The 17246-nt window shown below is 34.6% G+C and overlaps 1 long non-coding RNA gene across 1 annotated transcript; it reads right to left on the minus strand.

Moving 5' to 3' along the window:
• Positions 1-11820: 11820 nt before the first annotated feature.
• On the minus strand, positions 11821-16487 carry LOC111926196 (uncharacterized). Its single transcript, XR_002862761.2, has 3 exons — positions 16054-16487; positions 13868-13985; positions 11821-13236 (listed from the first exon to the last, which is right to left on the minus strand). It is a non-coding gene; the product is annotated as an uncharacterized LOC111926196 (long non-coding RNA).
• Positions 16488-17246: the final 759 nt, after the last annotated feature.

Below are 17246 nucleotides of genomic sequence, written 5' to 3' on the forward strand. Positions count from 1 at the left end.
TTGGACATGCAAAGAACATTGACTTTTTTGGTTGGTGGGTTGGTTGGTTTGTTGGTTGGTTGAGGGAAGGGGATTGAGAACTAATTGTGGACTATTATTAAAAATGTAATTTTTCCTCCTGTGTTGTAGGTTTTAGCCCAGATGGAGATGAAAAGCAGGCAGTGACTCACTCAACACCTCTCTCTTTCTCCCTCACCCTGGTGGACTGGGGAGGAGAGTTGAACATCTTGAAGGACATCTTAAGAAACATGGTGATGACTGATCCCATATTCCTCTTGATGGGTTATTTTAACACTCATTTTTAAGTTGCTACTATTTTTATCTAAAAAAGAAAATCAAAAGAAACCAACAAACTTAACTAAAAAATGTTTCTTAATTAAAGGTATCTTGCTTTCCTCATATTTTTCAGCCTGAACAAAAGCACTCAGAGGACCCCTGACTGTTCATCTTGCTACAATGTGGGGGAGCTCTCCAGATTTATTCTGAAATTCTACAGCTACATATTTCCAAAAAGTGTCTGTCATATATGAGATTATTCCCAAATAGCATTGACATAAACCATTCAGTATCACATAGCCTTGGAGCAGATCCCTGTTCCTTTCACTAACCATTACAGGCACAGCATATTGCATATTCATAATTTCTATTTAGGGAAGAAGATTTGACCCATTAACATTGCATGTAAAACAATCATTACACACATAAAGCAGAAATTGTTATGGAAACTCCCCCTATAACCCTGTGAAGGAACATTTCACTAATCTAAGACCTCTGCAAAGCAATGTAGCACCCTTCAAGCTCCAGAAGACAGAGATTTTCTAAATTTTATATGTCACATAATTGTCTTTACACTGGAATTTCCTGCACTGTATATTCATTAGATGTTCCAGAGAATCTGTAAAAAAATTTATCCATAAAGATATTTTTAGGTGGTAAAATAAAGTCCTTTACAGTATGGAAATTGAAGGAGGGACCTGGCATCTTGGTGCAGGCAAAAGTGATTAGTGGTTTTCCATCAAAATACACATTTTTTTGTTTTTTGGTTGCTTTTTTCAACAGTGGGATGTTGAAAATCTTTCCTTTAAAAGGGGGTGGGAAGGCAAGTTTTAAAATTAAGTTATGGAGAAGAAGATTCTAAGATTATCTCTACAGACAGGTAAAAGAGGTATTTATTTCCCTTCCAGTATCAGCTTTCCAAGGAAAAAATTATCTGTTCTTGATGTTGAGGAGAGGGAACTATTGTTCCCACTATATGTCACTATATGTTCCAATATATGGAATATTTTAAGCTTGATATGTCTCCTTTTTAGATCATTTGTTATATGTTTTCCTCATATAATTTATTTGTACCTAATCTATTGATTTGTTGGTGTCTATGCTAGAAATATCTACTGTTTTTATTTGACAGCCATTATTTTTCTGTGGTGTTTCTTCAGGTGCAGACACCATCTCCCTGAACATTGTTATTAATTACTTTGTCATGAAAACTCTGTTTTCAGAAAGGAGGAATAAATAGTATAATTTAAAAGGATAAGATAAAAGAGAGGCTTTAATACAGGGGTAAGGTAGCCACGTAGGGTGAGTCATGTCAAGGGTGAAGAAGAAGAAGAGAGGTGGAAACAGGCTGGGAAAAGAAACACATCAAGGGTTACAGGACCAAGGAGGACCAAGGAGTGGACAAGGTGGGTAACAGCACTGTGAAAAGAAGTGCACACCTTTTTGAAACTTTCTTGAAGTATCATCCACAAAAACTGGATGGGACAAAAGGTTTCTTCATGAATGTTTGAAATTTTAAGAGATATACAAAAATTCATTTACTTTGGCTTCAAGCCAGAGCTTATTTTTTTCCAAATATTACCATCACCATCACATTACCAGCTTAGATGCAAACTGATAAATGCCACAGCATAGCTCAGTAATAAATTCTAATTTGGGGGAATCTATGCCTGAGAGAATTTGACAATAATAAGTTGTAAATTAAAATAAAATGAAACAAACTCAGAAAAGTTTCCTTCTTCCCTCAATCTTCTATGTTTTTGAGACAAAATTTAAATCAGTGTAATAGAAGATAGAAATATTGCAAGGTGTGATTTGATTATTTCCAGTGGTTTTTAATAAGAAAACTAAATTTTGCCTGTATCACAGCATGTGGGTGCTGGAGTTTTCTTTTTAATTAAAAATAAATTATTCAAAAGAAAAAGTTATCTCACTAAGTAAGACACACCAACCTAGATTCTACTCTGCCTGATCTGTGAAATCCATAGTATGTTTTAGTCACATTGAAACATTATTTATCATTTACTCTACAACAACAAAAAAATTACGAATAGAAGTAAGCTTCAAACAATATATAATTGGAAATTTCAAAACCAAAAAATGCTTCATGTCAATACAAGTAACATTTGTGTCATTACCGTAGTGGAAAGCATCAGCATAGTGATGATTTATTCTTGTCTTTTCAAATAGAAATCAAAATCACTGATTTAGAGCCCCAGTTTGCTACAATTACAATTGAAATAAGTTCATATGTCACAGAAGGTGTGATACTAATCATAGACATTAAATAAAGTGGTCAATCCTCAGATCTGTTCTCTGTTTCAGTTGTGAACGTCTTTCAAGTCAAACCATACATCTCTAAATTTTAATTGCAATAATTTTACCACTTTCCCCAAACTATACTTGTATAGACAATATTTGTTTTTCTTTGGAAGCCTAGTGGACTTAGCACCTAAAAAAGCTGCATTTCAGGTTTCTTTGTAAAAGCAGGATAAAGGGAGTCAGGTTTACCAAGGTAAATTGATATTATCTTGGTCAGAAGTTACAGGCTTCCCCAAAAAACCAGAAGATTCAGTCAAATATACATTTCCCATCCTTTTGATAAGTCTTTATAGAAAAAGACTTTGCTTTAATTTGCACAGTGTTTTTCAAAACCAGGATTGCATCTGAATCCATGGTTCATATTTTGGTAAATGATTCTCCCTTAACTATAAATCTACCTCAGATTAACCACTCCAGATAACTGTAACAAAGACATTAACACTTACTGAGATGAATGCTACCCCCATAACTGCACTACAGAAAAATATGACTGCACTGCATCTGCCTTATTCCTGTGTCTTTTTGTTCATGGCAAGTCTTATGGTACAATTTAGGTATTTTTTAAATGACTGAAGCTAAGGCTGAGATAGGTTAAAGCTGAACTCCTTTATAAGCCAGTGTAATAATCAATTACTGCAAATGATTCTCAGATGAATGAAGCATTAATTTTAGGTATGGATATTTCTATTTTACTGTAGGAACAAATGCACATCCTCATTAATTCTTTTATTTCAGCACTCATTAATATTGTCTGAGTATCCTAGCTTATTAAAAACAAACAATAAAAAAAAAAAGTCACAAAAAGCCCAAAACCCACAAACCCAAAAGAAATGCAGACTCAGATATTTTTGACATTCAATAATTTTATCACTTTTAAACATAATGATATCATGAATATATAATGTAATAAAAATGGAGTCCATGGTCTATATTGATTATTTTAATGTGCCAATAAACAATAACTTTTCTTTTAAATCCCATGCCTCTTTCTTACTCTATTTCAGCCACATCATTCTGTCTTTCTACTGACTTAATAGATGAAGCCAAGACCATGACTTTAAACCTCTAAATCATCTAATGGAAATCTTACATGTTGAATCAGATATCTAAAGCTGCTACAACTCAAAATTCTTTTAAAGTCATTGTAGAGAAATTGAATTCTCCAAATATAGTTCAGCTGACTTTACAAGAGATGCTTTTAACAGTTGACACATCAATCAACCTTTAAGGTGTTTATTTCTCTATATTGATTATATGAAGAAAATAAAATCACAAACTCAAACTTAAATCTGACATTGACAAGAGCTGAATTCTATGACTCTTACATACTGAAAGGGGTTTTGATTCTTTTACATTTTCCCACCCCTATTTCCGTACCTTGATGGAAAGGATAATGGGCAAAACAGATGATGAGCAGTTTTGGGGAAAGAGAGACTGTTGAATTCCCAGAGAAATAGTTTGAAAAAGGGAATATTTTAAGCTTGATATAAAGAAGGTTCAGAAGTTAAAGTGAGCAGTATTGGCCTAGACATTGCAGAGGAAAGTGATAATTTAAAAATAATTATTTGTGGCTTAACTGAACAAGAAACAAACAAACAAAAAAAAACCCACCAGCAAGTGATTCAAGACAGTACTTGGAGTTATGATCCGATATTCTTCTTTATGACCTGTATTTAATTCTGAGAAGAGAACAGAAACCAAGATAGAAATGCAATTTGTCAAATTGTTTTCTTCCTTTATGTGTGAGCATATAAATATTGCATTATTTTGTAGGTTGCTAATGGAATTTTCCTGTTATGTCTGCACTGAATTTAGAGGAGTTAGTTTTCGTAATTATAGATATGCCAATCTACAACCACAATTTTATGAGTCATTAAAATATTGTAGAATCTTCCATAATTCTTTCTCTTTTTTTTTGTATTCAGACTACAGCATATTAGGTTAATAAAACTAGCTGATCTCTTGTTCTAGAAATTCATTACAAGCTGAAACCTTGTGTTTATAAAAGATTAGTCTTGAGAATTAATGTGCTGAAAAACACCAACTTTAGATGTAAAATAAAAAGAAATATATTCTTCTATTGGTGGTGGCTTTTCTTCTCCCATTTTGAAGGGAAATTTCAAACCCAGGCTACGAAATTACTCAGCTATCAGCTTTACATATCTATAAACATATAGATCTATATCTATATCTATATCTATATATGATAAAACAAAGCCACTAGATAATAAAAATTTCATAAAATGTGTGATTTTACTGAGTATTGAAAGGTTGTCTGACATGTCTGGTTTACTTTTTTTGAACATATGAGGGTTTGCACAGATATCTCTGTGTCATTCTACACATGTCTATTTATTTGTCCACTTTAATGCATAAATTCAGTAAGCTATGCATCTGCTTCTGTAGTTTCAGGGGTTTTTTTGGGGGGGGGGTTTGTTTTGTTTTGTTTTGTTTTTGTATATAGAAGTCCCTTGTGTCCTGTAATTAAGTTTTGTAAAACCTTGGAATAAGCCTATGTTCCATAAGTACCACTTGGGTTCAGTTCCTGATTTAGACACCTTAAATTAAAATGAGCAGTGCAGGCAGCTAGCTGTGAGGTAGGTATCCAATCATCCACTATATAGAGTGAAAAAAGGGGTCATTTAGATTGGTAAAGAAGCTTTTAAAGGATTTTAAGGCTTAGTCTTCTTATTCCATTTGAGTGGCTATCTATGTAATTATTTTTTCATTCTTTAAGATGAAGTATATGAGCAGACTCCTAACTACTCTACTTTTATCATTACTTTCAATCCAGGTTTCCCTTGTATCTGTGTTGTGGTGCCTGGGTGTATTAGTATCCTCATAAAATGTAAAAAGAACAGAAAATCTTCTCCTTCCTTTGTGTGAAATTTTTGCTTTTTCTTAACTACCTGTTCCAGGAGCTGCCACCACGGTGGCTGCTGGGCTCAGCTGAGCCCCGTGTTGGGTCTGTTGGATCCAGCTGTGAATGTCTGTGTTTGGATCAGGGCAGCCCCAGTAGCTCCTAGCAGAGGCCATTCCTGCAGCTGTCTCCACATACCAAAACCTTTACACCTGCACCCAACACAGCATCGCAAAGGAATTTGAACCTGCCGTCCGTTAAGTGACACCTAAGTAGAAGTATGTTCTAATTACAAAACATTAAGGAACAGTCCTGTCACTTTCAGTGGAGAAAACCAGTTCCTTCACTTGTGTTCCAAATGAGCACATTTTAGCTAGTAGTTACATGAGTCTGTTTTCAGAGAAAGCTACAATTCACATTTACAAATTACTTGATCACTGGTATACATTAAGTCAGGGTGATAAGGTGATTTTTTTTTTAGAAGTGCTATCTGCATTGAATATTTTTCTCTGGCTACAAAAAATGGGACAATTCTTACAATAGGGTTATACAATTTGGGTGTTCTTTATTCTAAATTGTATTTAAGTATTTAAAAGAAAGAAAAATATGCATGGCTATTTCCCTGCTGTCTTCTAATTATTTTTTCTTCTTGAGGAAGGAAATCAATGAGATTTTAAAATAGTGAAATCTCCTTGAGGAGATAGGACCTTATTCTAGTCCTGCTGATAAGTAAATGCTCTCAGGATGCCTAGGACTTTCTCCCATCTGCTCCCTTCTTTCCATCTCTTCTTTGCTTGGGGTTTTTTGTTTGTTTGGTTTGTTTTTTCGTTCTGTTTGGTTTTTTTCTGTTTGGTTTGGTTGGTTGGGTTGGTTGGTTGGTTGGTTGGTTGGTTGGTTGGTTGGTTAGTTGGTTGGTTGGTTTTTTTGGGTAGAAAATACTTCAACTTTTGCCTTTTCTGACTGAATAAGGTTTTGTTCTTTCTGATGGCAGTGTGTACTTTCCAAAATTTAAGAATATCTGTGTAGATTTTGCATTAATAAAACCCTGATGATTTGAAAGTACAAGCGAATTTGCGGATTTTTCCTTTTTTTCTTACTCTTTTGCTACAGATATATTTACAGAGCAATGAAAGTTTGGGTTGACCTACTAGTATATTTGATTTAAGTTTCTGTAACCTACCTGCTCTGTTTTGCCCTTTTAAAGGGCAAAGAGACTCAGAAGTGTTGGAGTCTGTGCTGTTCCTCAGCTTCTGTGGAAATGGATGTCCATGAGGCACTGATAGCACTTACCTGTCTTGCATGACTGCAGCTTCCTATCTGACATCAGCGTGACCAAAATGCTCCCTGCTCAGTAACACTGAATGCACATTGTGAACACTTGGACACTGTGACCTGACTGTTGCAGGCAAAGAACAAATGCCTGTTATATTCATGGTTGTCGTGTTATGCACAGAGCATAACAAATGAATTAAATTTTCCAGAAGGCTGAGGCCATAAAGAGGTGACTATGACTAATGGTAGTCATCATGTATTGGGATGCATCTGAATCTGTTTATCCAGTCAGAATATATAAAATATTTATCAGGCTGCTGCTATGTTACCTCATTTTATGTACTAGTATGGAATTCAGAAATATACTAAAATGGCAGATAAAATTTATTGTATGAGGCTTTCTGCTAAAGGAAATTGTACCAGAACTGTAAGTTATTTTTACTGTTGCCTAGTGCAGTTCATATTTGCTTGAATTACATATGGAAGCCTATAATGTTACTTCATTTTTTCAAATACAATAATGATGTTACTACTTAGATATTTTATATCCCCCCCAAAAAAACCCCAAAAAAACCCCAAACACCTTTTTATAAATAAAACCCCAGATATTTAATGAGACCCCAAAGGAAGGTCCTGTTATAGAAATGTCTGCTATATCTTCAGTCATAATCATTCCAGGAACATGGAGACTGGTATATTCTTCTGATATGTTTTCTTGCATGTCAGGATAATTATGCCTTGTGATCAGCTATGTCATGTGCCACTGATGTGAAAGAAGAGAGCCTTACATATTTATTGTCTTTAATCATTCATCACTGCTTCTCAGTTTATTTCTCTATTGTGCTCTCAGCTGAATCAAGATAGCTGAATATAAACAATGTGAACCTGTAGGAGTGCAGTGGTATATCCTGATGCAGAAAAAACCTTCTTTCATCACAACTCAGTTATTTCCAGGAAATAATTTATCTTGGGGAACCTAAGACAACCTGAAAAATAAGGAAAATATAGATAAAAATCGTACTGATTAAATTATTTGTGCATAGTTTTTACAATAATAGATAGAGTTAGAAACACAGGTATCACTCTTGAAGCAAATTGAATGGGAAAATAAAAAGAAATAATTTTGGAAAGTTTAAAGGTAGGAAGAAATAAAATCAGCAACGAAAAATTGAATAAAGTTGGAAATGTATTCAGACACAAGTAGGATTTTTCACCAAGTGTAGACAGATACACAGTAGACACTTATATGTGAGGTAATGTAATAGTTTTAGCTGGAAGATAGTTTTTGCCCAGGAGAAGCCTGTGCTGGGGCAGACTCCTGGCAGGAACCTGCAGACCTGTGGAGAGAGGACACCACACTGGAGCAGATTCCTGGTAGGGCTTGGGACCATGTGGGGGACCCATTTTGGAGCAGGCTGTGCCAGAAGGATGGTACCCCATGGAAGTGTGACCCAAGCAGGAGCAATTCTTGGAAAACTTGGAAGAGGTACAGGCTGGGAAGGAAGAAGGAGTGGCGGGAAGGTGTTTTTAAGATTTATTTTATTTCTCATTATTGTGCTCTAACTTTTTTATTAATAAATTTAGTTAAGATCCCCAAGCAGAGTCTGCTTTGCCCATGATGGTATTCAATGAGTAATCTCTACCAGTCCTTATCTCAACTCATGAGATATTATATTATAATATACTCATTATATTTTTTCTCCCCTGTCCAGCTGCAGAGGAGAGTGATAAGAGCAGCTTTGGTGGATACCTGGCATCCAGACAGGGTCAACCCACCACAACTGACTGGGAAAAAAGTTCAGATGTGGGCTGGTTCAGATGTAGGCAATAATTCTTGGTGGAATGAACTCTAACCAGAAGGCCTGAAAACAAGAGCACACTCAGGAGGGGAAATCAAATATTATTAACTGAGCCTTATTAATTCTTTTAGATTGATTCTCTCAGTTTATCCCTAATTAACGATAATTTACTTAATTATAACCAAGCAACATATATAACCCTTGAAATATTGTCAATGATGACACAGTCAATATTTTCCTTATTTAAAAAGATGAGCTTCTTTCTGAACCTTCTGTTTCTGTGTTGTTTCAATTCAAGGTCATTGTAATTTGCTCCACATTAAAACTATTGCTTCTGAAAAAAATTATTCTATTCTATTTGACTTGAATGTGAGCATTCCAAATAGTGATAGTTTTGGTGTAACGATGTGAAAATAAAAATGTACACTGACAAAGTTAAAAATAATTTCTACAAAACGATAGTGATTAAGTATCTGACAAGCCACAAAGGGAACAATGAAAATATGTCAGGTCAGCTCAATATTTCTTAGTGGTTCATAGAGGTTAATCAGGAATGAACAGCATATTTTGTAATCAGCACACAAGTGATTAGTTCAATTCCACTCATTCTCAGTAATGAAGAAGAGAATAGTAACATTATATACAATAAATAAAAGGGGAGAACACCTCTTCTGAAGATCTTAGAGTTAAAAACTAGGTACACTAAGTCCTGGTCCTTCACTCACAAGCCTTTTGCTATATTTTCTCTCCTCTGTCAACTTGTGGAAGAAGGTAATTGAGTAGCTTTGGTAGATGCCTGATATCCAGCCAGGATCAACGCACTACAATATTTTTGTATAATTTTCATTCCATTTTAGGCAGAAAAAAATAATTTCTTTTTGCCTTGCGTTTTGAAATACATATATATATATATGCACACACATGTATATATTGCTTTGTAAGACTGACAGATGCCAGTAAAAGAATTAATAAGAAAGAGTGCACAAACTGTCTCTGAGATTTCTGGCATATTGTCAATGGTTCAATAGGGTCAACGAAAGGGTTAGGCAGTAAAATAAACAAATACTCTTCAGCTTTGAAAAATTATTGTAGCTTCCTACAAAGCTTTGAGAAGCTGATTCCATCAAATAATCATATAAATACCAGCAGACTCTGAGTCCTAGTATTTTAGTCTAAAGTTCCAGGGAACTTCTGAAGAGAATTTGAGCTTCATTATTTGCTTGGGACTGAAGTAAGATGAACACAGTATGACTCTGGAGATTCTTTACAACCTAAATTATTCAATGATCATATGATGAATACCATCAGTAGCATACTATGAAGAAGAATCATGACAAATACTGGCAAAACACCTGTGCATTGCTTATTAAATGAATTTGGGCTGTCGAAAGAGTGTGAAATTCTTTGTAGTCTCCCCATTCAGGAAATACTAGAAAAACAGAGCTGACATTAATATTTGAGCAAACATCTTTCTTTCTCCATCTCAGCCTGACACCAGTTTTTACTGAATATATGTGTCAATTGATCACCTACCTCTGACATTCTGTCTTGATTCACAAGACAAAGTCCAGCAGCACACTGCAAGAGTGGTCATTTATACTATTCACAGTAACTAGCAGTGCATTCTCTTCAGAGCTTCACTACATTGGTTCTTCAGAGAAACTGGTTCTGAGGGAAACAAAAGTAAGGTGGCATTGGCAAGTCTTTCTTTCTATTGCTGTTCCCTCAAGGATCCTGTTCGCCTGTTCACCCACTCACTGCAATCTTTAATGTTACATGCTTTTGAAACACCTGAAGTCTCCTCTGATCTCTTCCTTTTTTACTTCAGTTTTATAGGCTTTCCCATCATGTTTGTCTCATTAAGTTCTAGGCAGTAAATGAAGTTCAGATTTCTTTTTTATATAATTTGTCATATATTTGTGATATAAATGTAGATGTTTTACTGTTTTCCATTACCCTGTGCCTTCATTGTGGGTATGTTGTGATATAGAAAGGATTATAGAATGTAAGATTTCATGACACTTCACCATCTCTCAGACTATCTTAAGATGTGTCATGGTTTAACTGCAGCCATCAACCAAGACATATCCAACCACTCACTCACTCCCCCACCAGCAGGATCAGTGGAGAATCAGAAGAATAACATCTAGAAAACTCATGGGTTGAGATTGGAAGTTTAATAAAGAAAGCAAAAGCCATGCACACAAACAAACAAGGAATTTATTCACTCTTTCCCATGGGCAGGCAAGTGTTCAGCCTTTTCCAGAAGAGCAGGGCCCCATCACACATTAACAGCTATGTGGGAAGACGAATGTCATCACTACAGACACCCCACCTCTTCCTTCTTCTTCCTTCCTCACTGTCTATAGTGAGCATATGGTATGGAATATGCCTTTGGTCAGTTGGAGTTACCTGTCCCAGCAGTATCTCCTCCCAATTTCCCATGCACCCACAACTTTCTTGCCAGTAGTACAGCATGAGCAGCATAAAAGGTCATAAAATACTTTGGCTCTCTGTAAGAGCTGCTCAGCAATAATAAAAACATTTTTATATTACCAACCATATTTGTTCAACACAAATCCAAAACACTGGCCCATACCAGCCACTGTGAAGAAAATGAACCTTTCCCCAGACAAAACTAGCATGTGCAGTGAAGAAAAGACGTTAATTTCTCTTCTATTCTCTGAGGTGAGAGGTAGGGTCTTTTTCTTTGTAGCAGAATGTTTGAGCAATTACAAACTAGAAAAATGTGGTCTTCTCTTACAAAGGGCACTTTAGCCAGAAGCTGACTTAAGTAACATAACAAATTGATCACTTCTCATAGGAACTGTAAAGGAAAGGGAATAGGAAGATGACAGAAGTTTTTGTTATATTTAGGAAGAATCTAAGACATTTTATTGAAGAGCAATAAAAATTTACTTTGTGATCTTCAGGGCTAATTAACTGCAACTCCCTCTTTAGTCATTACGAAGTTGTTTTAGGCCCCCAGAGAGAGACCAGACAGAATTCAGCAGCTTCTAAAGAATTGCAGAGCAAGCAAAGCTTGCCTCATTCTCCTGCTTTCTCCTTGGCATACAGCAACCACTTTACTAATATACTTTCCCCCAGCTAACTGCTTGGTCTTGTAGGAAAGCTGTCCTTTTCTGCTGAGACAGCATTCTCAGGCACATGATCCTATGCTAAAATGGTCAGAAAAGATAGAGAACCAGGGAACACAGTCAAATTTACACAGATGTCTCTGCAAAGATTGGTAGATAGGTTATAAATAAGAGAAGGAAATGTAGGAGAGGTGGATCTTATTCTCTTTTAATTTTAAGCCCATATTTTAATGTATTTATATTTCAAGCTGATAGAATTTTCTCAAGAATCATGCAACAAAAATACTGAATAATAATTTTAGTTCATTACCATGACTTTTAGAATTGGTTATGGATAAGGTTGCATTGTTTCCATCCAGATCCTCCAAACTAGTCTAATTCAGGAATAAATATATGAGACAAAGCTATAGTTTAATACAAAGAAGAGAAAGTAATTAATTTTCATTAGATAACATTTTAGTGTTATTTTATTGGAAAGGAGACTCAATTAAGATCTATAAAAACACTCAAAGAATGGAGGTATTTTTTTTCCTCTCCAAAGCTGGCATCCAGCCTTCACAATTCAGTACAGTGAAATTAAGTGAGTATATGTCAAGAACACTCTGGCCAGAAAAAGCAGATGACTCATGATTCAAAGTGTCAGTTTCTTCTTGTATAAAGCCAAGCTACAGCTAGTAGCTACAAATCATGGACTCATAGAATGATAGAATATCAGGCTGGAAACAACCTCAAGGATCATCTAATCCAACCTTTCTTGGCAAAAGCAAAATCTAGATAAGATGGCACAGCATGCTGTCCAACTGAGTCTTAAAAGTGTCCAACACTGGGGAATTCACCACTTTCCTGAGGGCATTATTCCAATGGCATTGTGAAAAATTTTCTTCTTCTGTCCAGTCAGAATCTCCCCAGACTTGTGCTCATGACCCCTCATCTTTTCCGTGTGACTCCTTGAAAACTTCTTTGTAGCCATCCTTTAAATTGTGGGACAGGGTGACAGGGTCTCCCCAAAGCCACCTTTTCTCAAGACTGAACAAACCCATTTCTCCCAGCCTGTCCTCATAAGGCAGCTTCTCAGTCCTTGGGTCACCTTTGTGACCCTTCTCTGAATCCTCTCTAGTCTACCAACATATTTTTGCTTGGTGAGGACCAAACCTGAAAGCAGCAATGCATGTGTGGTGTGACAAGCACTGAGCAGAGGCAAAAAATATTTTTTTTATCTCTGCTGGTGATGCTGTTGTTGACGCACCCCAGCATCCTGGCCTTTATTTGCCACAGCAGCTGCACACTGCTCATATTGAGCTTGATACCCATTGGAACCCCCAGGTCCTTTTCCACAGAGTGACTCCCTTGCCATGTAGATCCCATACTGTTCTATACTCCCAGGCTCCAAACTGAAACCAACTTTCTTACATAATTTGGAGTTAGGTAGTAATCTAGACTTTATTTTGAAGACTGTGATTTTAGATGGAGTTTCCATGTATCATTCAGAAATCCACAGATGTGTGTGCACTGGAGTACTGCAGAGAAGTTTCTTCATCTTTCTGCTGGGAAGAGATCTCCACATTGCAAATGGGCACTCTAGAAAAATATCGGCCAAGTTCAGCCATGACTGAGAAGAGAAACCAAGAAATAGCTTTATAAGCATAAGTAGTGTAGTGTGAGCCTGATGACTTGAAATATATGACAAACTTTCACATTCCAGATCTCTAGATAATTTAATAAAGAAGTTCAAAAGCTCTCAGAGGACTAAAAAACAACTTTCCAAAATTTTGGCATGGAATACATTGAACATAAACTGTTTTGTTTTTTTTTTTAGTTAGTCTAGAAACTTAGCTTCTTGCTATTCAATGTAGTTGCCAGCAATTTGGCAGAATAAATGAAACATACATGTAGCTGGGATTCACATACCTGAAATTAAATTTAAGCTGTATAATTCATGTTTATTTGAAAATTAGGGGTGGATTTCACATCATTTAACTCCAGGCTTTTACCCATATGGATATTTACATCTGAATGAATATCTTTTATTATCAATGAAGAAATCAAGATTTTCTAGCTTATGTCTGAGACGTACAGACATCAGCCTTAAGGGTGTCATAATGAAAGTGGTGAGGTAGGAATCAAAAAACACCTTGAGGGTTGGGACTTCAGAGACAACTTTTGAAGTTCACCTCCTTTAGGCATCTTCTGTTTAGTGTACTGAGACCTGTGAATCTGAGCAGGTTTGAATTCATACTTACTAGACTGCAGGGTGAATTAGAACTGAGGTTTCAGTCTCCAAGCTCAGGCCAGTGAAACAGGTATGATGCCGTGAAGTGTTCTTAAGCTGACGTCCTTTTGTGTAACCTGTCCTTATCACTGATGATGACAGAGAATTCAATGGAAAAAGTTCCATTAGAAATTTTCCAGATTAAATCTCAAATAATAAAATATAAAATTAATTTTTGATGTGTTTAAAGTAATTGTAATTTAGTTGAATTCTCTTCTCTGCTTCTGAAAAAAAAAAAACTCCTGAGTAATCTCTGGTTAAGGAAATTTCTAATTAACTAGAAAATTCTCAATCTCTCACATTTCCTGTAAACACATGACATTGAAAACCAGTGTAGTGTTTTTTTTCTTCAGGCTAACTGGAGAAACATATATTTTAATTTCTTAGTTTATGTTTCATTCTGTTTTTTGGTTCATACAGGTTGTTTAATATGCAATTATTAAATTTAAATTTTAATTATTAAATTAAATTATTATTAATTTTATTATTGCTAATTAAATTATTTTCAATTAAATTCAAATTATTTAATTAAATTTAAATTATTTATGTTGTTTTGGGGAGGTTTGTTCTTTTGGGGTTTTTTGTTGGCTTTTCTATTAAATGAGATTTGCCCTACTAAAATTTACTCATGGAACTCCAAGAAATTTAACAAAGAGTGTATCTTTTAAGACCATGCAACATTCATCTGATTTTGGAGTACAGTTTAACAGGACAGCTCTAATCATCTTTTGCTGTACACAACCAATGTTGAAAATTCATTAGGATAATATTAGAATACTTTATGTGGAAAAACATTCATTTTCAAAATCTCACTTGAAGAGGTATTTTTCAGACTAAGTTAATTCACATCTATATACACATTAAAACAGATATATAGTAATTCCCAAATTATTTTTTTTAAAAAAAAGTCTGAATAAATGCTGAAATACTACTCTACATAAATTAGAAGAGTTTTCATCAAACAAGCAAACAAACAAACAAAAAAATGTTTAGGAAAGATTCTTCAGGAATATATTATAATATGGAATTTAGAAGACTGGAGTAAAATGCCTTATTTAGCCAGTAAAACTGGAATCTTGAAAGAGAACTTTTTTAATATTCCATGTAAGTGCTTTCCTCAGAGATCCATATAAAGAATAGAGATATCAGGATTTAGGTTGTAAACTAGGTTGATAAGCATGTTTTAACACCAAAAACTAATTAAAATTTCCAGATTTTAGAGGTGAAATAATTAGAGGCCACATTAATCATTCCTGTCAGTGTCTGTATGTCCATACATAATCTCTGAAGAAGAAATTACATGCATCCAGAAATGGTGTAATTTTGATTCATTGTTGCTTAAGAATAGTTCTGTTTGTTACATTGAAATGGACACATCACATGTTAAAATTTAAACAGGAGAATTCCATCTTTTTAAACTAAACTTGCAATTTCATTAAAAATGTCATTCATTTTGGTAACAGTTATTTCATACAGATAAAAGTTTACACCTGTTTTATTATATTTTATTGTTGAGTTCTGCCAACAGTAAAGAATTGCCATATTTTGCTAGAAATAAATATTAAGCTGACAGTTCCAAAAATAACTTTCTTTTGAAAGAGTGTCAGAATTTTTAGAAATACTAATTGGTTTCTTCAGACTCTCAGTGTTCTTCTAGTCTTACTGAAAATATGTACTGATAATTTAGAGTTTCTTGGCTGAAGTATGTATGTACAGAAATACGTATGTATATGAATATGCATGCAAAGGAAGCTGCACCTGCAGATTTAAAAAAAAAGAAATTAAAAAAATCAAACTTCACTTATAAAAATTCTACTTCCTGAATAGATTTATTTGCATTATAGATGCTGGCATATTAAAGAAAAATACTCCAGGTGAAATTATAATTATTAATGAGGGCATAAGAAAAGAGACTGTAAAAATAATTCAGCCCATGAATACAGAGAAATTAGTTGCTAGTAGAAGAAAGATAATTTTGAAAGGTAGTGACAGCATTTATTAATGTCTTCCACCAGAGGACATGGGACAATAATGAGAAAAAGACAAATCTCACACCTCAGGCTTCATGAATGAAGTTACTGCTAGTAGAATCAAGGATTAGGTTCACAAGAGCTCTGTCATAAGAAATAAAAGTTTGTAAAAAAAAGTTCTGCTTACATTCATCAAGATGAGTACAAGTCATTGAATTTGAACTGCTTGAGCACTGGAAAATGATAGATTCATCCCTAGAAAATATTATCTGGAGTACTCAATGACTGACCCGTTGGAGTAGTGAAGGCACAATAGGAAAGAAGAAAAAACTGCTAAATTTACAACACAGATAACTCCCACTTCTTCCACTACAGAAGTATTGGAATAATACTTAAGAATAATGAGAGGTATCCAAGTGAACTTTCAGCTTAATGTACAATTGTTAACTTCTAAATGCTTTAAAATGTAATACTTTAAAAGCCTTGGAAGGATTTCTGTTTCTTTCCTACTTTACTGAAGATCAAAAGAAATACTTCCTATCCCTTTCAACAACATACAGATAGTTCTGACATTGACAGAAAACTGTGTGAATCCCTTGGCCAAGTGCACTTTGAGTTCTCAGGAAGCCTTCAAAAAAACTTCCATTTAATGATCCATTACTCAAACTCAGTTCAGCTGAGTGACACACATATCTTGGGTGGAGGATAATAAGATTGGTGTTGTTAAGTTATAAAATATTTACTCCCCAAAGTGACATGCATTCATGAATTTCCAGCCTAATTGCACTCAGGTGGTCACTTCGTAACCTCAAACCATACCCAAGCAATACTAGTCTGACAGGGAGTTTTAGCAATTTTCTTTTGTAACTTCTCACTAAAATGAAGCCCAGTACAGAATCAGAAAGCCCTTTACCACCAAATTCTATTTTACTTATAATTTATAATGAATTATAACTATGTACTTTTCTGTACTTAACTCTGTTATTGATAAAATATTGTATCAATATGTAACCAAAATATTATTTTATCAATATGACAACCAACATTAATGAGTCATGTTTCATTATAGAAATTTGAATTAAATAATTTCAGTTCAAAACCATCAAAATATTGTATATCCTATAGAGAATATAAAATATAGAATATCCAAAATAGAAATGTTTAAAAATTGAAAAAAAGAAGGACAAAAGTAACATTGCACTTACTATCTCTGGGCCAGTTAGAAGATGATGTTTTTATATAGCTAGATTTTCAAAAAAGTAAAGATACTAGATAATCATATCTTTGATAGAAGAATGCCTATGTGTGTGCAAGTGTGTGCATTTGTGTCTGCATACAAATATACCAGACAGCAAAGTGACAGAAGAAACTTGACAAGAG

This window comes from Cyanistes caeruleus, chromosome 3 (genome assembly GCF_971803275.1).
Source record: "Cyanistes caeruleus chromosome 3, bCyaCae1.hap1.1, whole genome shotgun sequence".
NCBI classification, from domain to species: Eukaryota; Metazoa; Chordata; class Aves; order Passeriformes; family Paridae; genus Cyanistes; species Cyanistes caeruleus.